The sequence below is a fragment of the Lissotriton helveticus genome, chromosome 2_1, assembly GCF_964261635.1.
Source record: "Lissotriton helveticus chromosome 2_1, aLisHel1.1, whole genome shotgun sequence".
Classification (NCBI taxonomy): Eukaryota; Metazoa; Chordata; class Amphibia; order Caudata; family Salamandridae; genus Lissotriton; species Lissotriton helveticus.
This window is the reverse complement of record NC_136059.1, coordinates 463793581-463819487: the sequence shown is the minus strand read 5'-3', so window position 1 is coordinate 463819487 and position 25907 is coordinate 463793581.

Genomic DNA, 25907 nt, shown 5'->3' with positions numbered 1-25907 from the left:
CACAGTCCATCACGAAGCGCTTTCCAAATTCACTTGGCACAAAGAGTTCCCTTTGTGCTTCTGTAGCCGAAAACCTCTCCAAACAAGCATTAAACACGGACAGCGGGAGGGGGGGAGGGGGGCAGGAACGGACAGCAGGAACTGAAGCCACCAGGCAAACACGAGCCAAAGGAAATCTAAAATAAAACAAACTACATGTTAGAAGCATACTGTGCAAACAGAAACATTAACAACACGGGCATGTACAGACAACAGAAAAAAAAAAAAAAATTAAAACAAAAGACAACATGAGACGGGGCATTGGAAATAACAACAACTTCAAACTCGCCAACCACTTCGGCCAAAGGCTTTTCCAAAATGACGAAAACATCACGGGACAAAAAAAATAAAATACACGCCCACAGCCACATGACGTCAGAAAAGAGGCAGGATGAGAAAAACCTCACCGAAACGCCCACGAATCGCCTCGAACGATGACAGGCAGATCTCACTTCCAATGGCTAGCCTCCATTTTTGGAGGTAGCCAATGGGAGAGTGAGGCGGTGCCCAAGCCACAATACTCTAACAAAAGATTTCGACCTGCGCCGAAAAGCTGCGCGGCGCAGCTTTTCGCCAGGTCGAAACCTAAAAAGGAGATCGTAATGATCCGGGCAATTATCACCCAATTAGTTTAATTGACCTTTTACAGAAGGTTTTTGCCAGACATATTTTAAATAGACTTACAGATTGGATGGACGAGACACAAATAATGCCCAAATACCAAGCAGGGTTCAGACCAAAAGTTAGTACGGTAGACCAAGTGTTCAGGTTCACGTGCATCTGCTGGAAGTATATTAACATAAGGAAGGGCAGCTTGTACGTGGCATTTATAGACCTGCGGGCCGCCTTTGACCTCGTCCCACGGAATCTTCTGTGGATCACACTAAGAGACTTGGGGGTCCCAGGCGAGCTACTCAATGAACTCATTCGATTGCACACAGGGAACTATGCAAAAGTTAGATGGGGAAAGGAAGGTGAACTATCAAAGCCCATGCCTGTGAGCCGTGGTGTGCGCCAAGGGTGTGTGCTGGCGCCCACGCTCTTTTCATTGTACGTTAATGATATTCCTACTTATCTAAGGGATTGTGACCATGACTCTCCAAGATTAGGAGATGAGGCAATTACGGCATTGCTTTTTGCCGATGATACAATCCTCATCTCACACACCCCGAAGGGTCTTCAAAATCTGGTGAATTCATTTTATGGTTACTGTGTAAAGAAGGGGTTGGAAATAAATTCATCTAAAACAAAATATATGTCAATAAATCCGCAAAAGTCCTTTAAGAAGAATTTGGCCTTAAATAATCAAAAATTGGAATATGTGGGGAGTTTTAACTATCTAGGTATTACATTGGATAGTAATTGTTCATGGAAGGGACACCTGACAAAAAGTAGGCTGGCTTTCAAGCAAAACTCTATGCCCATCCTGAAAGTGCACGGAGCTAGCTATTCCAAAGCTATTACGCCGGCACTGGAAGTATTCAAGGCAAAGGCCCAATCAGCTGCACTTTACGGTGCTGAGGTCTGGGGGCATTGCTGTAAACAAAATTTCGAACGGGAAGAAAACCACTTCTTGCGCAGGCTATTAAAAATACCAACTAGAACCCCCCTAGTTCCAGTATTTTGGCATCTGGATCTTAATCGGATAGATTACCAAGCAGCTCTTAGGCCATTGCTGTACTGGGTAAGGTTATGGACAACCCCGGAGTTGTGTAACTATAAAAATGGACTGATAGAAATTACCCAGATCAATGAGTACAAGAAAATTGCATGGTTAAAATATATCGAACTTTGGTGTACCAGGTTAGGGCTGTCCCATTTTTGGGACGAACCCCAGAATATGACATCGGTGTGTAAAAAGGTTCTAAAAACGACCTATTGGTCTTATGTTAACGATGAGCCATCCCATTGTCCATCTACTGGCATATTGACTCAGAAATGTTTGTCCATGAAAGACAATGCAGCATTTGAACCGTTTATGGATGAGATAAGACCACCATTAGCAAAAACTTTATATTTGCAATTTAGATACGGGGTATTACAGACCAATGCTCATACATGTAGATGGGGAGGTAAAAATGAGGATGGTATCTGTACCCTTTGCTCTTTAAAGGCTAAGGAAGATGATGCCCATCTCTTGTTTTTTGTTCTGCTTATACGTTACCTAGACAGCGTTGGGTAAAATCCTTGTGTAAAAATATGGGTGTCAGGTCGTATAAAGAGGCTGAGCGTATTATTAAGTCTAATACCTCTCAACTGGTGGTTTTTTGTATAAGCAGGTTTTTATTCAATGTGTATCTTATCAGGAAACGTCTAGGATACAAATTGTAATGCAATACTGGAATCTGTAATGCTCATTCATAGCACTAAACAATGCAGAATGCACTGAGTTCACTTTTTGTAAATATTGCTTGATTTTAGAGGTTTTAAACTTAGACTTTTAATCTGGCTTTTTATAGGAAGTAACCTTTTTTACTGTTTTTTTTGTGGATTTTATTTAATAATATTTAATTATTTGTTAGATTCAATTGTTACTCTGCCCCACTATATTAATAGCATTGTGTTCATGTGATCAATTGTTGCCAAGGGTATTTCATATATTTGTCTGTAAATTTTTCCTTGTCTGTACTTCCTGCTTTTATGGCTATTTGAGCCGAAATAAAGTTAACTGAACTATATAACGTGTTATACAAAACTTGTGCTAGCTTTTTGGAAGTGACAAGCCCGATCATAATCAAATGAGCCAAGACCACCAGAAGTACTGTGCAACCTTGACTTTTAAGTAAGTTTATAATAAAGTCCGGCAACACTGTATGCCAAGGTCCTTGGTGGAACAGCTTATGATTTTTAACAAGCCCATAAGGCATACATGGCATATATCTTTACATAACTTTTAATATCACAGAACAGACTTGACTACCAAAAACGTCCCGAATGCTGCTAACATTTTAACTACTTCTGGAGGTCCTGCAAATTTAAAGTCATGAGACCAAGAAAGCCTTATTTTTTAACTGAACATGATTTCCTTGAATCTTTTTGATCCTTTAATGAAGTTTTCATATTTATAGATTGATATCTTACATGAATTAAAGCAGTAGAAGGATTATTTGAAATCCTAGGGGCTAGAATTAATGGTGGATGTTCTGCTAACTTACGGTCATCTTCACGGCGATCATGTCAAAATAAAGCATCAGCTTTTTCAATTATTAGGACTGTGTCAGTATTTAAATCATATTCAGAAAAGAACAAGAGGTTATATTGGAGTTTGGGTTCAAAATGATTTCAGAAAATTCATGTTATCTCTATACACCATAGTGTGTTTTACCCCCTAACAAATAATGTCTTCCTTCTTTGAAAGACCTTTTAGTTGACAGAACTTCCATGTCTTTGTCACAATCGTTTAATTCTTCTAGCAAAAGCATTTTGGGAAAAAAAGCTACCAGAAAAATGTGTCCAGATTTCCCTGATTTAAAACACTGTCCCATGAAGTGAGGAAGGAGCAGAAAAGAGCAGATCCATTGGAATCCAAGGACAAGCATTCAGATGAATTTTCTCCTACCTGATTGGAAGGACCACGTCAATCAGCCAAGCACCGAACACCTTGGACACCCACGACCTCATCTGCAGAATTCCTCATGGATCCTCTCAGATCCCCACCCTCTTCCACGTATACATGATCCCTCCTTCAGCATCATACACTCTCACAATATCAACGTCTTCTCCTATGCTGATGACACATAACTCATTCTCTCCCTCATGGACAAAAGGCACAGTACCCAGATCAAGTTCAATGTCTGCATGACTGAAATTACCCACTGGACGAAGACCAACTGCCTAAAGCTAAACACTGAAATTGTGATCTTCGGAAAGAGCACATCACCGTAGGACTCCACCTGGAGGCTAACAGAGCTATAACCGACACACCTCCCCATCACCCACACCAAGAACTTTGGGATCATCATCGACAGCAACCTCGAACTGATCACCGAGTCAATTTGTCACTGCCTAAAGCTTCCATACCCTGAAGATTCTGAGGAAGATTTTTAAATGGCCTCCAAACAGTACCTGGAAAACTATCATGCATGCCTTGGTCACAAGCAAGCTTTACTATGAGAACACCCTGTATGCCGGAGTCAACAAAAAACCCACCAGAGGCTGCAGACCATTCAAACTCTCAACTTCCCATGTCGTACTCACATCACAGCACACTCAAAGGAGCTCCATTGGCTCCCCATTCACAAACAAGGTCAATTCAAACTCCACACCCTCACTTTCAAGGCACTACATAACACTAGCTCAGCATACCTCAACAATCGCATCTGATTTAACAAACCACTCATCAGGACTCCTACTTGCAGAAATCCAACAAATACAGACAACCAGATCTGGTGGTCAAGCCTTCTCCTGAATCGCTCCTACAGCATGGAACAATATACCTCTACACATAAGACCCGCCTCCTCATTCTTGAATTTCACAAGAAGCTGAAGACTTGGCTTTTCGAGTAGTTACACTAGGCCGTAACTTTGCCTAGACTCAGGCCTGCTCAGTTCCAGGATACCCTCTTGGGTGATAATGTGCTCTACATATCTGCATAACATGATAGGAAGCATCCATTTCAATGATAATAGAAACTCAACCTTTGAATATTGCCAAATAGAAGGAGAACAAAAAAAAACGTTATTTTAAGAAACAAAAGACCTAGTCAGCCTCTTTTAACCGAACAAAAACTTCTCCCTTGCATAGTAACTAAGTGATAGGTTTTATGATTACAGAGAACCAATGAATGAACTGTCTAATAAAGTTGACAAAGTCAAAAAATGTCAAAGTCCCTTAACTATGTTTGGTGTAGGCGATTGAACTACTGCTGATATTGTCTTTTATCCATTGGAATGCTCTTTGGTGTAATTATGTAACCCAAAAACTTTAAAGTCATGTTATGAAAGTCATACTTGTCCAACTTGGCAGAAGATATTGACCACTTAATAATTGTAAAGCTACTTGAACATGTTGTATGTCTGTTAATAAGGAGACTGAAAAAGTCAAAATACCATCTAGAAAGATGTTTATCAAATTTGACCCGTAGATTTTTGAGTGGACATTGGTTTTTTATTAGTGAAGGAGGCCAGAAAGGAAGATTCCATACTGGAGATCTCTGAACGGAGTAAGTATCTTAGTTTTTCCTCTGTTAAGTTTCAGCTGGTTCCAGGACATCAGCCTATTGAGGACAATTAAGAAGATTATCTATTCTCTGACTAAGAGCACCATCTATATTCAAGGTAATCTGAGAAATATCTGCATACTTGAATACAGGCAACTTAAACTGATGAGTGTGGCTTACCGGCACATGTCAAAGAGTAAAGGAGACAGAATGAAGCCCTGTGGGACCCCATCTGTTAATTTCTTTCACTCTCCGACAGGCAAGAATGAAAGTTTACATGAGTTTATCTCTTTTCCAACAAGTCCTGGAACCATGCTAGAGCAGTGGCTTTCATGACAAAATCATTAAGACAATTTAACAAAATTGTGTTTGCGCAGGAAGAGATAACCTCCCACAGCAACAAAATCATTAATTGTGGTTTGCTGCTTCCATGTGTACTGCAGAGAGCAGCACAAATAGAAAAATCAAAAAACGAGGAGAAATAAAAGTTTTTCTCCTTGCTGCACCACTTTAACACCTCCCCTTGAAAGGTGTTAATAGTTAGCGCTGCCTCGGATTTACCAATCCTTGTAAATGTGGGGCAGAGTCAAAAAGCCATAGGTGTTACGTGGGAACATCCATAGTAATACCCATGACACGTCCCTTTAACGCAGAGTAATGCGTGATAGAGGGCCATGTTCGCAAGGCCATGTGAAGCCACGCAAAGTGGCTTTGTTTGGCCTTGTAAATATGGGCCAGCACACAGTGCCACTGGAGCAGCAAAAAAAGTAATGATCCGGTGGCGCTAGGGGCTAAAAATGCCCCCCTGTATCATGACACTAAAAAGAGGTGTAGAACTTGACATGTCCACACATTCCAATAAAGGCATCTAGGAGCCTTGTGTCATTTGAAAGAGGAGCAGTAGGACGAGGGTAGGTGGGCATGTAAGTATGCGGAGATAGCTATGGGAGGGAGAAGGCAAAAGAAGCAACAGTGACCAGTGTGTGGGAGGAGTTGGGGAGGACATGAGGGAGGAAAAAGGATTGTGAGGTTTGAGACTGTTATCTTTCTTCTATCTCAATTGCAGTGTGGATAGCCATTCAAGAGGCACTTGCTTCTGTGTACAGGAAAGGGGACCAGCTGCTCCTTAGTGCTACCATGTTATCCTGCAGCTTGTATATGAGCTGTTCATTCGAGGCCACTTTGTACATTTCAATTAACCACTCATCATGGGTGGGCAGTTGTGGCGAGCGCCAGTGACGAAGTATGCAGAGTTTAGCTGTGGTCATGGACATTGTCAGCAGTCTGCGTTTATGTCCCATGATGCCAGGTCAGCTACTGGTGCCATGTAATATGACCAATCATTTAAGAAGGTAGGTCAAGGACTGAGCTAAGGGTATTCCCAATTCTGGACCACAGTCGTTGAATGTCTGGGCAATCATATAAAATTTGGACTCTCTCACATGTGGTTTGAGTACATCTCCAGCAGTTAGAATGGTGTAGAAGGCAAGAGGCGGCCATTTGTCGCTTTATAAAGACAGAATTTCATTTGAGACTCTTGAGTCCTCTTGTCTAACTCTGCTATGATTGTCTCCCAATCATGTCCATGTAGTCAATTCGTTACCGCCTTTACCATTTTTGACAGAGAGGAGAGGAGGGGTCGGGAGTGGAGGCGCTGGACTCTCAGGTTGTAAAAACCCAAAATTACACCTCTGTAAGATTGGAGACTCAGGAATATCCATGGCCTAGCCGCCAGGGTACTATGCAAACAATGCCACAGTTGCATGTATTTCCATTTCTGAGATGTGGGACATGAAATTCCTCCCTCAAATGTTTGTTTTCATTTTCCCTGATGACAGTAAGTGGTCCAATGTCAAAGTCACAATTTTTCCTACCTCCCAACGTGCAGGTTGTCCTCCAATAAGTAAGGCTGCATTATTCCATAAGAGTGCGTGGAGATGCAGACTTGCATTGCCCTTTAATATTTTGCCAGAGTGATTCTGAATTCTCACCAAATACTTAATCATGGAATTGGAAGTTAACCTAGATGGATTTTTGTATTGTTACAGCAAGCAGAGAACAGGGGCCGTATTATAGATGCGTATGCGTCCCCTTCTATAATACCGATAGCTCTGGCGCACTTCATGCGCCAGCTCTATTAACAGAAGGTGTTCCCTCATTTGCATAGGGGCGTGCCCTATGCAAATGAGGGAATTCCTTTGACTCTGCGCCCGCGCCATATTACAGACACAGGCGCAGAGTCAAAGAAGTCCTCAGGAGGCGCACTGACAGTACGCCATTTAAAAGGAGGCGCACTGTAATGCGCCTCCTGACAGAAGCCCACTCCGGGGGTCAAGGGGGTCCCATGGAACCCCCAGACATCCCCTTGCAGGCAGGTGCAGTCACTGACCCGCCTGTTAGGAGATCTCTAAACCTCTTTGAAAGTGCAGGCGGGTGCTGCCTGCACTATGAAAACACGGAGCGGCTGCTCCGTGTTTTCACCTGAATGCGCTGCCTCCAGGGCAGCTGGAGTTCACGGCTGCCCTGGGGGAAGCGAATTCACGATAATGGGGAGCTTTATCACTGTTTGCGCCCAGTGCATCTTTTGAAAGGTGCGCCGGGGACAAACAATGATAATGTGTAATATGGCCCCTGGTTCGCTGTAACTGATATCCCTTTCAAGGTGTACCCAGATGGTAGGGAGTTGTTTGTCTTGTGCCACTGGAACCAGTTGCGAGAGGTGTAATGCAGTACATCAGTTTTCGATGCTTGGTATCTTGAGGCCCCAATGTCTCCTGTGTGCAATCAGTTTGGATATATTTTTTGTCTTAGTCTGATGTTCCCTCAAATAAAACCTCTAATGACCCTATCGATGGATCGAAGAACCTCAGTGAAGACTAAAAGAGGCATCATTCCAGAACATAGGTACATCTTGGGGCCACCACCATTTTGACAGATTATAGGTATCCCCCACATGGACAGAATGAGGTAATGTGCTTTATTCTTGACTATGAGTGGACCTAAATTGTCTGAGATCATTCTCTGTAGACCAGCAGTTCTTAAATAAATCCTTAATGGAATCAGGGGACACTCCAATAAGTAACTATTGGAAGCTGGGGACCCCTGGCCTAAGCAATTTCAATGATTTGAACTTCAAAACAAAACACAAAAATATAAAAACCAAACCAATGCTCAAATATTAACATATTTAGGGGCAGATTTGCAAACCCCTTGCATGACTTTTGTGCAGCGGTTGGGTCACTTTTGTGATGCTGCTGTTGCGTAAATGTTGCGACTCATTTACAATGTGACACATCTTAGGGGCTGGTTTACAAGGAACTGATGCATCTGCATAGATGTATCAGTTTCCTTGCACCATTATGGATGCACTGTATTTACAATACAGTGCTCCATGGCGCAAAGTTGAACAGATGGGTCAAAAATTCTGATGCATCTGTTGGCGCAAAAGTGAGGCATTGCTGGAGTTGCTCATGAAAGTGACACAACTCCAACAATACACCACAATAGATGGGTGAGTCCCATTCAAAAAGCCCTTCGTCATTCCTTACGCCAGGTCTGAGCAGGCATAGGGATTTTGACGCAGTGAAGGCATAGAGTGACGCATTCAAATCATGTAGATTTCACTGCGTCAGTTCAACATGGCTTTTTGCGCGGGAACGCCCACCCGGCATACATTATACCTGATGCAGGTATAATGAGACACAGGGCTTTACAACGTGTTACATATCCCCAGATGCGTCACGTTGTAAACGAGCCGCAATATTTACGCTGTAGCAGGGGATATCATTGACGTGTTCCTCTATACCAGGTGTCTCCTACCAGTCAATCGCAAGCTCCCAGACACCTTCAAAGTAGCTCACAGCCTTCAGTTAATTTTTAAGTAAGCACAGGGTCACATTTTCCTTTTAGAGTTAAGGGAAGGCTGTGTTTATTTTATGTTATCATCATCATTATCATCATCAGGCTGTAGATCACAGGGCCTGATAATGAGCTCAGACTGATTTATGAGCCAGGCTGGGACACAGAGGGGAATAACTGAAGCTCTGAGGTATTTAACTCTTAAATAAAAGTCCTTGACAAATCAGTATTGGAGTGTGAGTACAAAATCATTTTCTGAATGCTTTTAAATGGGATAAAATTAAAATTAAAAGTTACCTTAATGATTACGTTAACTCTTCATTCTAATTTTCTCCCATTTCAAAGAGTTGTATTTACAAACAGTAGGCCTTTTGCTCCCAGTGGAGAGTGGCAACTGTGCCATATGTATAACTGAAAAAAGTGGGAGAAATTTTAAGTATGAAAAAATGTTCCATACTTTGAACATTTTGGCAGAACATTTCCAGCACTTAACGTTTCCCCCATTTAAAAAATACAGTGGTTGTATGCTTGTGTTATACATGTAACTGTGCCACATGTGGTGAAAGGTATGTCCTGTGCTGCAAGTACATACAACACATGCTCGCAGCTACCCATACACATATATCCCATTTATATGTACACATACATACATCCCCAAAGACCACGCTCTCACTGATACACATGGCAGCCCTGTAAAATTGCCCCTTGTCAAATTATTTTTTCAAACTATAGTATCTGGCTCTATGGATATTAGCCTTAGAGTCTATGAGGCTGGGCTTGGGGGTATCTGGTAATGTGCACGTCTTTTAGTATTCAGTAGCTCACAATGATTTTCACTGATCAGAGGTAGCTCTCACTACAGAATAGGTTGGAGACCCCTGCTCTATACACTGGGAAAGGTTTGGAAAGAAAGCCTTCACAAATGACCTGCACAGTAGGGGTGTTATATAGCCATTGACTTTTATTGATGAAGTCTATCCCCAGTCCCATTTTCTGCATACTACCGACCATATAGCCCCATTCTATGGGATCAAATACTATTTTGGCATCAAGATAGAAGGCCAAGGCATTCTCTTGAGAATCTTTTGATAACCAGATGTGCCAAGTGCAAGTGTTTTCGTGATGTGCATCCTGGGATGATTCCCTCCAGAGAGTGATGTATCAGGTTCAGAATTCCTTTCTTGAGAAAACAGGCTAGAACGCTGGCCAGAATTTTAATATCCATTTTTAAAAGGGAGATTGAATGACAGCTGTTACATACCAATGGATCCTTTTCAAGGTTTGGAAATACAGCTATTGTGGCTGATTTGGAGAGGGATGACTGATTGCCTGTCTGTTCTGCCACCTGAAAGGCTCCATGAGCTTCTCCTAGAACCATTTGTAAAAAACAAAACTAAAACTCTCCTGGGAAGTCATTTTTCCCTATAGCTTTATTGTATGGGAGGTGCTAAAGGGCCTGAGCCATCTCCTCTTTAGTAATCTCGCCCTCAGGTAGTGTTCTTCCATCTGCATTGAGACAGGGCTAGGACAGGTAGGTGAAAGAGGCCTCAGCATGTCCTGTATCGGCCCTTAATCAAGAGCATTACAGTGTTGTGTAATATTTACCAAAGATGTTCAGGATGCTTGGTGAGTCTCCATGCAAGTGCCCTAATTTGTCGCTAATTGTTGGATGGTTGTCATTGCTTGTCGTTTCCTTATTGGGGCAGCCAGGATTCACCAAGCCTTTTCACCATGCTTGTAATGACCAGCTTCGAGTTTGTAAAGCATATGCCCAGCTTTGCCCATGTATAGGGTATTGAGGTTTATATTATCCCTTTCTAGACCGTGTCTGTTAGTTATAGTGTAATCCTGTATGTGTGTCTGTACTTATATTTGTTTTGTTATAAATCTGTTAATTGACTTTTTGAAAACAGAAAAATACATGAAGAAGAAAGCCATCACAGGTGGTCAACATCAATGGCTTTAAGGGTCAGAGACCAGAAGCCTAGTATCATCGTGTTGTAGGAGTCAGGAGCAGATAACCCACAACCCGCCTTGATGTGGCTCAGGACCTGTTTTCCAATAGGTTGCAATGAGGGGGCGCGACCACCAGATGTGAAAGAAATTGCCTGTTGTTGAGTTGCATCTCCAGCAACAACATAGAGGCGCAGTGGTATATAGTGCGCAAGTGAGCCGGGTTGTGATACCACCTCGATATCAATTTATATGCTGTCTCATATTGGGACGTGCTCCTGTAAAACTTGGACCGATACCAAAAATTATCTGTCCAATGTTTTTTAAAACATTACTACCTGACTGAGGGCCTGATTCACAGAACTAACTTAAGACAAAATCCTAAACTTACTACCATTTTGATATTTCTTGCCGTTATAGCGTGTGACTCAGAATCGTCCCGATCACGATAAATCTCAAGTAAACCGGGGTAGTGCTGTATGGATTTCAGCACAGATAAGGAGGTACAAGAATACAAACAAAAGAAGTTCCTTCTCCCTCGGCAATCTCTAAATGGCTCATTTAGAGATTGCCGACTGAGATTTATCGTGATCGGGACGATTCTGAGTCACACGCTACAACGGCAAGAAATAACGAGTCTGGGCCGCCGTCCCTACATTGAAAGCGCCCATTTTTGGGCAGGACAAGCATCATTTGGTTTAAATTACGCAACAAATTTTGACTGCAAATTTATGCAGGTAATATGTGTATTTTTTGCCCAAAGTCCTGAAGATGCCTTAATAATTTAGAGGCTGAAACGCGTCGACTGTTTTTATAATCTGACACCAAAAACATTAAAAATAGAATTTGAAAATTGGATGAGAGCCTTGAAGAAAAGAAGCACAAAGTGATTTTCAGCTTTGGAGGCTCTATTACTGAATGTGGTGATCTAGATGAAGGAATTAAGGTCAAATAATAAAGTACCATACATTTCCTTTTTGAAATTGCTTGGCATTTGAACCTTAAAAAGGGTTCAAGAAAAAGTTTTGTTGCTTTTTCACATTTATGTTGTTTTTGGCACATTGTAAATATATGCATGTTAAATGAGATAAATATGTATATATATGTATAAAATGTAAAAAGGTAAATATCCCTATAGAGATTTGGTTTACTACTAAAAATAATTTGGGGAAACCAGTTATTTATTTATGTTGATTTATTTAAAAGGCTGGATAGCTATTAGATGAATAAAAAGGAAGTTAAATAGAGATTGAGTCAGGTAGTAATGTTTTAAAAAACATAGGACAGATCATTTTTGGTATCGGTCTTTAGACTAGTTTGGATAAATAATACCATAGCCATCACTATATTTAGCTTTGTTTATTTTCCCAGATGCCTTATTGGTTTAATGGGTTTCCCCTGTGATAATTTACGGTCAAGTGGAACTGTGCAGTCCTTAAATGCATCCCGGGTCAAATGCCAGTCTCCCGCTATGGTTATATGGGATGTGTTCAGTTTCATAATTATACTATTTCATAAGAAGAGACATGTGGTATTGTTTCCCTTTGGGGCATATATGAACCTTACATTTTTTATTTATTTTATTTATTTATTTGATGTTTTCTATAGCACGAACATGACTCTGCGTAGGGTATCAGAGCGCTTTACAGTTGCATTTCCACAAACAAAACCATTTATGTTACCAAGTCATCAGTTATTGTACCATGACTAGATCTAAACATTAAGCTTAAAATACATATATACAAACCCACAACGGGTTAATGAACAACGAGAGGTAGCAAGGAAACAGTCATGACAGGTCCGTAGACAATAGCTATACTGTTGAAAATTAAGGGAGATATTTCCTCATATAGAACAATTTTGCTTCATACTTGAATGCCGCGATGGATGGGATTCTTCTAAAGTTAGGGGGAAGAGCGTTTCAGATTCTAGGTGCTTCCCTGGAGAACGTTCGGTCATAAGTTCTTTTCTTACAAAAGCGAACCGGTTTCAGTAGGAGGTCTGCGTGGCTCCTGGAAAACCGGCCCCCTCCTGATAGAGTGAGATTCTGTGCTAGGTAACCTGGTGTTTTGTAATGTATCGCTTTTTGAGTGATGCAGGCCAACTTGAATTGAATTCTTGCTACGAAGGGCAACCAGTTGAGTGCTTTCAAATGAGGGGAGATATGGTAATATTGTTGGGATCCAGATATTAGTCTTGTGGCTGCATTAAGACAAGCTTTCAGTGGGCTGTTGAGATCTTGGGGAGCCCGGTCAGAGTTGTGCAACCATATATGACCAGTGCCTGAACTCCTGTTTTTAGATCTGTCTTATTTAAGAATGGTTTTAGTTTTCTAAGGAAGCCTAAATGAAAACGGGCATTTTTTGCCATTGTGTTGATATATGCTAACATGCTCAGATCTTTGTCCAGAATAATTCCCAAAGATTTAGTAGAGTCAACAATCTTCGTAGTACTCTTTAGAGCCATGATTAGGTTGGTCCATTCTACTATATTTGATTTGCTTTTCTGGGGCGTAATCAGCAGGAATTCGGTTTTCTGAGGGTTTAGCTTCAGGTGGTTGATGGTTAGCCAATGGAGGGTTCTCATTATTGCCTGGTTCATAGTATTTATCTCTTCTGTCGATGTGACTTTGATGTACAGCTGAGTGTCATCTGCGTACATGTGAGAAGAAATGTTCGCTTTTTGTAATATATCCATGAGTTGTTCTACATATAGAATAAATAACGCCGGAGACAGTGTTGACCCTTTCGGAACTCCGATTGTATTTCTGGTTGGACCTGACAAAGCTTGGTTGACTATGAATTTTTGCGATCTGTTCTCAAGAAAGGAACTAAACCATTTTAGGACTGTTCCCTCTAGCCCCATTCTGTTTTTCATGCGATCCAGTATTTTAGCATGGTTTACCGTGTCGAAAGCCGACGAAAGGTCCAATTCTAACCTTGGAAAATACAAATTTACCTTCTGTCCAATAATGAAGGACCATGCACGGGAGAGGCTTGTTATGAGCATTGCCACTCCACATTTCTTGGTACTAAGTATGGACACAAGAGGTCAGGTAGGTGAGGGTTGTTGGGGCATCCTAAACCTGTACTTGACTTCCCCTGTCCAAGTCTCGTTTGTGTTTCTCTATTTTATTGGATGACAGTTGAGTCTCTTCTACGAGAGCTATAACTTCCTTTTTAGAAGTGAGTTATATCAGTAATTTATTTTGCTTAGCATAATTTGTCAGTCCGTTTATGTTAAGGATAAAAATAGTGAGGGGATTAGTCGCCATGGTATGAGCAAAAGGTAATGTGGCAATGTAATACGATGCAGTATGATTTGACACAGTGTGGTCCGTATATAAGCCTTTTCTTGTCTGTAAGGTGGTGGAGATGGTGATAGGTTACAAAGGGTTAATTGGGGGGAGGGAATGAGGTTACTGCACAGGAGGGGAGGATGCGAACACGTATAATTCTGTAATATTATTGAAGGGAAACCTGCGGTGAAGTAGTGATAAGCAATGTTCCCTCTATTTGTTTTCCTCTGTGTGCAGCAGTGTAAGGTCTCTGTGCACTGCAGCTAAGGCTATGTGCGCGGGGAACAAGACTCGCGTGTGGGTGCAGCGCCAAATATCACTCCAGGGGGCATATTATCAAGCAGGGGGATAGGCAATTATCGCCGCTTTAGCGGCCGTTTTCGGCCGCTAAGCGGCGATAATTCTATCGCCCTATTAGCTTTTAGGCGTTAGCGAGTGGTTTGGGGCCCGCTTTGCATGTCAGCGATGTTTATCGCTAATGACATGCAAAGTGGGCGTACCCAACCAGTTAGCGACTGAAAGCAGTCGCTAACGTCGCTATCGCCTATTAGCAAGGCAGGCGTAGCGATGGAAATATTCGTGCTAAGCGCGAATATCTCCAAATACTAACACCTGCCCAGACTAGTTCTTAGCCATGTTATACAATGGGAGGTGGATATCATGGCTAAGAGCATTTCGTCGCTAATGCGTGAATATCGCTGTATTCTCAGCGATATTCACGCATTTCGCCGCTATCACTGGATATTTTAGCACAATGGAGAAAAACGTTGCTAATAGCATGTTTTCTCCGCTAACATATCCAGTGATAGGCAGCAATAAAAAAATCGTCGCTAAGCCTATTTAGCGATAATTATCGCTACTTGTTGGAAATATGCCCCAAATCTTTTGCTTAAAAAAGTGAAAAGACGGTGCATCTCCACACCTGTAGCGTCACATGAAGGATCTTAAGGCAGGCTTTCAATTTAGATACACAAGCCACCACATAAATGTCACGCTGCTGACAGTGCCTCAAGTCCTCCTTGGGCTCTTGCAACTGCGCTGGAGCTGGGCTCAGCTGACTTGATAAACAGCTCAAATCCCACATTGGCCTCAAGTGTCTGATACCGTCAAGTCGCCATCACCTGCAGAACTATCTTATGTGCCCAGTCACTGGGCAGGTGATTCACATACATCTAAAAAACTCAGTGAACCTGCGTCTTTCTGGTCAAAACTGTTATTGTTAAATAGACAGTCAGTGCCCCACGTAGAACCAAGGGCGGCGCTTAGCCTTTTCATATCTTCTGACAAGACGCGCCTCTAACTGTCATCACACAGTGATTGACTCCAGAGGCAAACACCCCAACAGTGGGCGCCCGTTTAAAGGTTTGTCTTTCAAGCGCCTTCCACTGCTGCCAGAGTCATTTGGCGCCTGGCCTCTGCCTGAGGTAGGGGATCGAGTGTGTCTTTCTGGGAGTGCTCGGTGCACCATGATTGTTTTCTACTGTTCTGTTACACTACCTGAAATGTAGGTCTGCATATCCTTCAAATAAAATGTAGACCATACAGGCTGTAGAGAGCCACTCGGGCTCTCCTATACTTTGTATCGATACACATACACGCATTCACGCATACCACGGGGCGGGCTCGCACCGGGGTATAAATAAAGGAAGTGGAAGACCGCTCGGGGTCTTTCCGGCTATCCCTCAACTGTAGTCTGTGTCCAGTTATTGAGTGCCCCTGCAACACGTGTCAGACCCTGACCTGACCCACCACATTGGCGACGAGGCAGGCCTACCTGCTCGTGTGCCTGGCTGCCTCGATCTGTGGCTCCGCGGTGTGCCGGTATCCTGCTGCGGTGCCCACCCGCGTGCGTTGCCGTGCTGTCCCTGGCTCTGAGGCCCGCCCACGCGTCTCCCGGCCGGGAGCGCCTTCAGCTGGCGGGACTCGACGACAGACTGAGGCTGCGCCTGTCTGCCACCGGAGGTGCGGGTGAGTCGGTCCCCCTCCCGCCTGCGCGGCGACCCTGCGTGCTCCTGCCGTCTTCCCAGCGCGGCCCGTCAGCGGCGCCTGGGTCCCTGGATCGCCGGAGGCAAAGGCAGCGCGCCTCTCGTGCTTCAACACCACGTGGCCCCGGGGAGGCCCAATGCCACGCCCCCGCAGCGCCACTGAAGCCGCTTACACGGCCGGTGCTCCACTGCTGCCTGCCTGCCCTCTGCCCCGACCTCGGCAGGCCACACGCGGGAAGATAACTGAGTGCACTGCTTCCCAGACACTCCAGTGCCAGAGGCCCGAGGACACGGTGCAATTAAACAAGCAGTGGCAAAAACAGTCAGCCTTGGGGACTACTCCAGTCTCTCCTCCCTGTGACCTACTGCAGTCTTTCTGTCCACATGGCCTCCCCCTCTCTTCCCACTACACTCACCTAGAGGGACACAAGGGGTTTGGGCAGAGCGTCCTCACGGTGTCCCTAAGCATTGGCCGGCGCGCAGACCCGGATCAACACCGCAGCTGCACAAGCACCGGACGAGCAGACCCGAGGAGGCCACCAACGTTGAGCCATGTCAGTAGTGGCGCCCGGAGCTGGTCAAGATGGGGCGGGTCAAAACCCACCCGCAGCGGCCGCACAACCTCCTGCGATAATCGCTCTACCTCCACCAGGCCCCAACCAAGCCGGTGCCACTGCACCTATGCCGCCCACCTATCTACATTCGGGCGCAGCGCCAATTCCCCCATTCAGTGAGGTGGCAGACCCTGCGACGGCGGCGCCGAGAGGGAAGGCGTGGGTCGGCAGATTAAACCTCTACTTCAAGGGCACCAGGGAGACGGACGGAACAGTGAAAAGGTCACTCCTCATCCTGTATGGCGGACCGGAAATATACGATCTATTCGAGACGCTCCCCAATACCGGACCGGACAACGACTATGACGCCGCGGTTGCGGCTCTCAACACGCACTTTGATCCACAACTCAATAACGACTTTGAGAAGTTTCAATTCAAAAGGGCGTGACGGAGTCTGAGTCGGTCGACATGTATTACGCCCGACTGCGCCGGCTCGCCAGCACCTGTCCGTTCACCAACCCACGGGAGGAGATACGAGACCAGATCATAGTGGGCTGCAGGTCGAAGCTACTGAGGAAGCTCATACTCCGCCAACCCGGGATATCGCTGGATGAGATACTAGTCCTGGCCAGGTCACACGAGCTGTCCGACGCGAGGGTGGAAGAAATGGAGGCTGCACTACGCACACCGGTTATTACTCCGACAGCCGCCAGGACAACTCCAATCAAAGAGGAGAGGGTCGACGCGATCCAGAGACGGTCCACGACCGTCCGCCCAAGAACCACCACACCCCGAGGGAATACATGTGGATACTGCGGTGAAGATCATCCTGTGACCGCAACGTGTAGTACGAAAGGAAAGACATGTCTTAAGTGCGGGCGACTAAATCACTTCGCTGCTGTATGCCGAGGAGGAAAATACAGGCCAGCCGGCCCGAGACCCAGAACAGTGACGCAACGAGTCCGGCAGCTGTCGTTAGACCAAGAAATACCCCCGCCGGATCACCAAGCTCAAGAAAGAAGACCGCGGTATGAGGACGATGAAGACGATGAGATATATGTCATCTCCTACTTCAGTAGGGCCTCCACCAAACGAAGACCTCCACCCATGTGCTCGATAGCCGTAGAGGGCACTGCGATGACGGCCCTCATAGACACGGGGGCCTCAGTGAACGTCATGGATTCAGAACAATATGAGAAGATATCTCCCAAGCCTCCGCTTGCACCTTCCACCGCGAGGATTTACACCTACGGTGGCACTGAGCCGCTACCGCTAAGAGGAGTAATCCAAACGACCGTTGTGAATGGCGACTACTCCACTGAAACACGTTTCCACATCACGGAAGAGAAGAAAGGCACCCTCCTAAGCTGCCACACCGCGGAAGACCTCGGTCTCGTGTTCTTTGCCAACCAGGTACACCAGGCACATGCGGACTTCCTGTTGAAAGACTTCCCTGCGTTGTTCCAAGGATTCGGGAAACTGAAAGGACGCAAGTTCAAGCTACATATCGACACATCTGTGCGACCGGTAGCCCTCCGACACCGGCGGGTGCCGTTCAACTTGAGACCGCAGGTCGAAGAAGAGCTCCAGAAACTGGAAGACCTCGGTGTAATAGAGAAGGTGTCGGGCCCGACACCCTGGGTTTCCCCATTGGTAGTTGCACCCAAACCAAAACAACCTGGGGCGATCAGATTGTGCATGGACATGAGGCTACCCAATGTGGCCGTCAAACGGGAGAGGCACATCACCCCCACAATGGATGATATAGTGGCGGACCTCAATGGGGCAAAGTGGTTTTCGAAGCTGGACCTCAACTCGGGATACCACCAGCTCGAGCTAGAACCAGCCAGCAGATACATAACCACGTTTTCCACCCACGTGGGACTTCGTCGCTATAAACGACTGAGCTTCGGTGTCTCTTCCGCCGCGGAGGTGTTTCAAAATGCCATTCGTGAAGTACTTTCTGGGCTGAGCGGGGTGATCAACCTCAGCGACGACATCCTGGTATATTCGGCAACCTTGGAAGAACACCATGAACATCAGTGGAGAAGTGTGGCTCAATGGTTAGAGCGGCAGACCCTGATGCAGAGGTCTAGCCCGGGACCAGGGTTCAATTCCCCGCCTCGGCGGGTCTTGGGCTCAAAATTCCACGGACCTGATAATTCTCGCCTCGGTGCCTATTCCAATCATTGGTCCCACTCTGCAACTCTGGGCAATAGCTTGCTTAATCTCCGCAACGGCCCCCACAACGCTAAGGATGCCTGGCCTCCACTTTGGGGGTGCCCAGGAGTGGACACCTCACAGGGAAAGCCAGGATGGGTTCCACAGCGGTATTCGTACAAGCGCCTTGAGACCCTTGCGGGTGAGTAGTGCGCTATACAAGTATCAATTTTTACATTTACATCTGAGGGCAACTCTCCAAAGGCTCGTGGACAGCGGGTTAACCCTCCACCGGTCGAAGTGTTTATTCTACCAGGAATCAATAGACTTCTTTGGCTACACGTTCACGAGGGAAGGACTGAAAGTTGATCCCAAAAAGGCGGAGGCGATCAAGGCAGCAAGCACTCCCAGGAACCCCACCGAAGTGCGTAGTTTCTTGGGCATGGCTACTTATTGTGGCCGGTTCATACCCAATCTGGCCGCTCTTGTAGAACCCCTCAGAGCCCTCACCCGGGCAGACCGTCAGTGGGAATGGACAGTGGCAGCACAAAACGCCTTTCAGAACATCAAGACCAATCTCCTGGACACGACTGTGATGGCCTATTTCCAGCCCCGACGCAAAACGGAGCTTATCGTCGATGCCAGCCCAGTGGGCCTGGGGGCGGTGCTCCTGCAGGAACATGGACCCGAAGTGTGGAAGCCAGTCGCATATGCCAGCAAAGCACTGTCAGATACCGAGACCAGGTATGCCCAGATCGAAAGAGAGGCCCTGGCGATCAAATGGGCGTGTCAGCACTTCCACTTATATCTGTGTGGGCAAGAGTTCACTGCAGTGACGGATCATAAACCACTGCTACCACTATTTACAAGATCTTCCCGGCTGGCACCACCACGGATCGAGCGATGGGCAGTTCAACTGCAAGGATACAATTTCAAGATCGTGTTTCGGCCTGGGGCCCACAACCCGGCTGATTATCTCTCTCGCCACCCTGATGCCGGTGGTCAACACCCGCCGCGAGATGAAGGCCTGGAAGCGGATGCTTTTGTCCACATGATATCGCACGCAGCGTGCCCCGAACACATGACACTGAAAGAAATCGGTGAAGCGACCGCCAAAGATGAGACACTAACAAGAGTCCGACATGCCCTGGAAGGTAATCGGTGGGCCCACTTCCTGGATGGAGCGCCGAGCCTTCGACTGGAAGTCAGCCATGCGCGCCAGCAGCTGTGGCAAATCCGGAGCGAACTAAGCGTGGGAGACGAAGGGGTCATCCTCAGGGGGCATCTCCTCGTAATACCTGAAAGCCTACAACAGAGGGCGCTGGCGCTGGCACACGTAGGACACCAGGGCATGGCTAAGACAAAGGCCCGTCTAAGGAGCAAAGTGTGGTTCCCAGCAATGGACAGCCAAGTCGACGCAATGGTGCGATCCTGCCATGCCTGCACAATCACGGGCTTCGATCCGGCTCCCGCCCCTGTGATCACCGAAGATGCTCCGCTGACGCCCTGGACACATCTCAGCATAGACTTCGGGAGTTTCCCAGATGATCGACATACCTTGGTCCTGGTTGACTCGTTCTCAAAATTCCCAGTAGTGGAGATCATCCCCTCGACAGCGTTTCCCCAAGTGAAAAAAGCGCTGAATCGCATTTTTGCCACGATGGGGCTCCAAGAGGAAATCAAATCAGACAACGGCCCCCCTTTTCAAGGAAGAGACTTTCAGAGCTATCTGGAGAGCCTCCGGATCAAACACAGGAAAATCACCCCCCTGTGGCCCCAGGCCAACGGGGAAGTCGAGAGGCTGATGAGGACACTCAACAGAGCCCTGAGGATTGCGGTAGACAATGGTGAAGATCCCAAACTTGCTCTTCATCAGTTCCTAGGAGCCTATCGACAGACACCCCACAGCACCACGAAGTGTGCTCCTGCCCACGTGCTGTTCAAGAGGGCGCCCCGCGACAGCATCCCGACCGACAGCACCTGGATGCCCGAGAATAGGAACGGTGAAGCCACTCAAGCCCGGAGGCAAACCACCAACCGAAAGGCAAGCGAGTATCGCCATGCTAAGGAACCTACGTTAAAGGAAGGGGACACCGTAGTGGTGCGGGATCGACACCCGGGATGGAAGTTTCGGACACCGTACGAGCCCGAGACGTGGGTGATAGACAAGGTCCAAGGGACTATGGTCACTGCCAGGAGGAATGGGCAAGCGGTGACCCGTAATCTGTCGTGCTTTAAGAAAGCACAAGAACCAGCTGGAGGACATAACGCCGTGGAGTGTCCAGAGACAGGAAATGATGGTGCTTGGGACCTCGGAGGTACAATGCCAGGGTCGCCGGTGGCCAGGCAGACTGGAGAAGGTCTATCACCCAGAGCAACACCCCAAAACATCACGGCTGATGACAATCGCCAGGGTGAGACCCTCGGCGGGGAGAGTGCAGCGACAACCCCGGCTGGGGTTGCAACATCCCTGTGTGCCCGCAGCCAACTATACAACCTGCGTTTGAACCCGAGGCCCAGCCAGAGGCTGAGAGACTTTGTCTGGACTTCCCCTTGAGCAGAAAAGCTCCTGAGTTGTCTGCAAGGACAGATCTAAATTGAAGGAGGGATGTAGAGAGTCCCTCGGGCTCTCCTATACTTTGTATCGATACACATACACGCATTCACGCATACCCCGGGGCGGGCTCGCGCCGGGGTATAAATAAAGAAAGCGGAAGACCGCTCGGGGTCTTTCCGGCTATCCCTCAACTGTAGTCTGTGTCCAGTTATTGAGTGCCCCTGCAACACGTGTCAGGCCCTGACCTGACCCACCACCTAGGCATCAAAAAGTTTGCAAGTATTTCAATACATGAAACTGCTTATGGAATCTCCTAAAACCCTAGCGCACACACCCTGTTACCGTCCGGTAAAGCACCACTCTAAACTAAACTGTGTCTAGTATTTTAAGCGCTCTCGCCACAGCTAGGGTGTCCCCCTTTCCAAGAAAAGAAATACTAGCCAGTTGTTGTTTTAAGAGTCTGAAAGACCCGGGTATGTTATGAAATAGGATTTTAAACAAAATCATATATAATTTGTAACATCACTTTTCTGCCTTTGTTTCATTTAATTATTAACCAGAAATCGAAAACATAGCACTAGAACACATTTAAAATTGCTTGCTATTTATATTTGCTGTTTGAAGTATGTACAGATAATGAATAAAAGTTCATCTTTGGGTGATTTTGCTATTTCTTGTGCCGGCCGGAACATTAAAAAAACTGTGGTGCTGGTAGAAAACTAGACATGTGGCCACCCTAGCCTCAGCAGTCTTCCCTCCTAGAGCATTTCACAACCACCTGGCATGGATCCTGCAAGGGCTGAACCCTTCTCTTGCCCTCCAGGTGTGTAGTGAGAGCAGGGGCTGGGTTGGGCTGCAGAGCCCAGTGTCCGTCCCAGGTGAAGTGGAGCAGACTTTCAAGTGCGTCGATGTGACCCAACCTGCTGTGAGACTGAGTGACGGTCTAATATCCTAGTTCCACTTGCTATTCTACAATACTAGCTTTTTAGGCTAGGGTGCGGTCATGAATGATCAGATGAATTACATAATCTTCTAAGTAGCTGCAGTGCCTGCCTGCCCTCTATTACTGAAAAAATTCAGTCACGCAGTCTGCCTCCGGATACTGCCCTTCCATTTCTTGTGCTTTGCTGTACTTTTAAGAGCTTCTGAGAGTTTCTCGTTGCTCAAATGGGTGTAATTTCTGGTATTTGTATTTTTGCCTCATTTTCATTGCTTGATTTTGGTAGCGAGATAGTGTCACTCATAGTCATTGTAATGTCACTCATAATTACACTCAAATTATGAAAATGTCACACATGGCAATCTGAAACCTTGGCAGCTGTTAGCCCCGCAGCCAAGCACTATTAACAAAAGAAATGCAGAGTGAAACACAACGTGGGCTTTCAGATAATTCTGAAAGCACAGGTCGTGTTTGACTCTGCATTCCTTTTGCTAAGAGTTCTTGGCTGATTGTGGGTCTTTCAGATAGTTTCATGTTAATTGCAGCGCCCGTGTGCACTGCAATTAGCATGAACACTATTTCAAAGGCCCACATTAACCCCCGCAGCAGTGCACTATTAGCCAATGAATGCAGATTCAAACATGAATCATCTGAAAGCAGACGTCGCGTTTTAGATTTGCTGCATTCCATTTCCTAATAGAGCGCTGCTGCAGAGCAGATTGTTGGCCTTTGTAAAAATATTCATGTTAATTGCAGCGCATGATGGTGTTGTGATTAACAACAGTACTTTCACAAAGGCCCACATTCTTCCCTGCAGCCGCTCACTATGAAGAAAAAAATCTCGATGGATGTGCTGTTTGTGCGTGCTACATACGGATCACTGTGCGCATGGGGTGACTTCGGTGAGCACGCCCACCTTACAGGGAACAGTGGTGATAATGGACCTAAATGTGTAGCCATAGAAGCAATATGTGGTTCAAGGTTTGGGGTAGGACTGGTTGCATGCCAGGATGTGTACTGCTTATGAAACTGTCAATTGTGTGATTAGTCTCAGATAGTTCTTGTAGGAGAAGCACGACTGTTGTAGAGGACACAGGTAATGAATGCCATGCTTGGAGGATCTGGGGTTGATGCATGAAAAACATTACAAATAAAAATGATTGAATATGATCTAAGGTAGTATTGTGTGAAACCCGGGTCTTACACCTGGTAGGTAACAGCCCTATTCCGGCTAGCATATTGGGGGGGTCATGAGAAATTAAGGGGTAGAGGGCAGCATTGTGCAGGCTAGGACAGGAAAAGGAACTGAAGGTAGAGGAGAGTTATGAAGGATAAGGATAGATAATAACATGAAGCACACGTTAATAAGTGAGATGTCAAGGATTGCCCAACAACCAGGTAACCATCTGTCCAAGTATTCATCGGCTTCGTTCAGTGCAGCCCAGTTCCCATACCGGTGGTAGTATTCTTGTTAGTATCTTTTTCCAGGGAGCTCTAAGGTTTTAATGGTGATCACGAGCAGAGGGTTGTGTCATCTCCTCAATCGACCAAAGCACCCTTTCTCTCCCAGTCTGTTTTTTTAAACAGTCGGTCGAATGCCGTTATGGGCATTCAAATCTTTGTCTTTGTCCAGTGGTCTATTTTTTGGGGCAATAGTGGGGCAGTTGTGTCCATGCCTGGATCATCCAGGGCATTCAAGAAGTGAGCTAGATTGGCAGGTTGGGTGTAGTCTCTGGACTTCTCATCTATTGTTATCCACATAGTTGCTGGTTGTAGGAGTCCGTATTTGATGGCCCATTTTTAAGCTGTGGCCATAGAGCCAGGGAGGCCTTACTGTAGGAACTGGTGTTGGAGGAGAATTCTGCTTTAATCTGGAATTTACATACACTCAAACTGTAAGGGCCATATTGGCGTGCTTCCCCTAGGATAGGTTGTATTTGTGAGTGAAGGAGAAAACAGGCTATGATTGGCTGGGGCCCAGTGGAATCTTTATTGGGTAGTCGTCGTGATTGGATTCTATGTGGATTTCCATTAGGGGTGTAAAGGAAAGACCAGTGAGACATGGTATTGTTATATGGTTACTAAAATAGAGTAGGACTGTGTATTGGACTAACACAAACTTCAGAATATAGGCACTCAGCCCACATATATCATCGGTGAGCGTTGGTGGGTTTTGGCAAGTTCACAGTACCACATTTAACCCCTAAACTGACCAAGGTAACAGATTTTTTTGGCAACCTCGAACATGTTATGTTATATTAAATGGTTATTTATAAGCGCACAGCTACTCCATAGAGTGTCCCGGTGCTGAGGCGTGAGAATGAACAGATTAACAATGCAGTGTGACAGCCAGGTTCTGTATTAATGCCGGAATAACCAGGTTTTCCGTGATTTCCTAAACGCTAGGAGATCTTGCGTCAGTCTTAATTCACATGACACTCTTATCCCAAGGAACCCATGGAAACAAATGTAAACCTTTCGTTTGTTACTCTTGCATGCCTAAGATAAACGCACGATAGATATGTCAATTCATTTTCAAACATTTAATGAAATTATTGTATTCTTGTAGCCTGAGCTGTGATTATTAGAAAGATGAGATAGGTTATGGTAATTAAGCATGGGCGTAAAATCCGCTCCGCTCGCGGATTTTTCGGATTTTCGGCAAATCCGCAATCCGCGAACGCTCGCGAATTTGTCGAAAATCCGTGAATCCGCTCGCGGCGGATTTTTTGCTTGGTTGCGGCGCGCGGCGTGGTGCACGGCGTTCACTTTCCGTCATTTTAGCGTTTGCCGAGTTGTTTTTCTTTGCGAGTGACGCGCCATTTTAGATCTTGCTGCGTGTTCCCGCGGGAGTTTGTCGCCCGCGAATACGTACTCGCGGCTTGCCACCTTGCACAGCACACCTCGCGAGAGTTCGCAATTGCGAACATGTAGTTGCGGCGGAAAGGAACAATCTCGCACTTGCGAAATAGAGATTTTGCAATTTCGCACAAGAAAATCACCAGCAAACAGGATAAACCTTCAGAAAATTATGATTTTTATCAGAATCACTCCTCAGGTTGACATTTGCATGGCCTTTTTTTTTGCAAGGAGTCCATTTTGGGGGGGGGGGGGAGGAAGGAAGTGCCCCACAGTCTCCAACTTCCTGTTCCTGTCCAGCAGGCTCCTCCCAGTGCTTTGTCCATCTCCTGGTCACTTTCATTTGGATCTGGAGCTGGAAGGATTACTTTTTGTGGGTGCTGCTGGATATTTGGATTTGAGGCCTTTTTGACTGTCTTTGGATCACTTTTGGATTAGAAATCAACTTTCACAAGTAAGTTTGTTTGGGGCATTACAGTTGCTGCAAGTACAATTTTGGAACTTTTTCAGAAAATTAAATAAATTATATTGTGGGTAGCCACAGT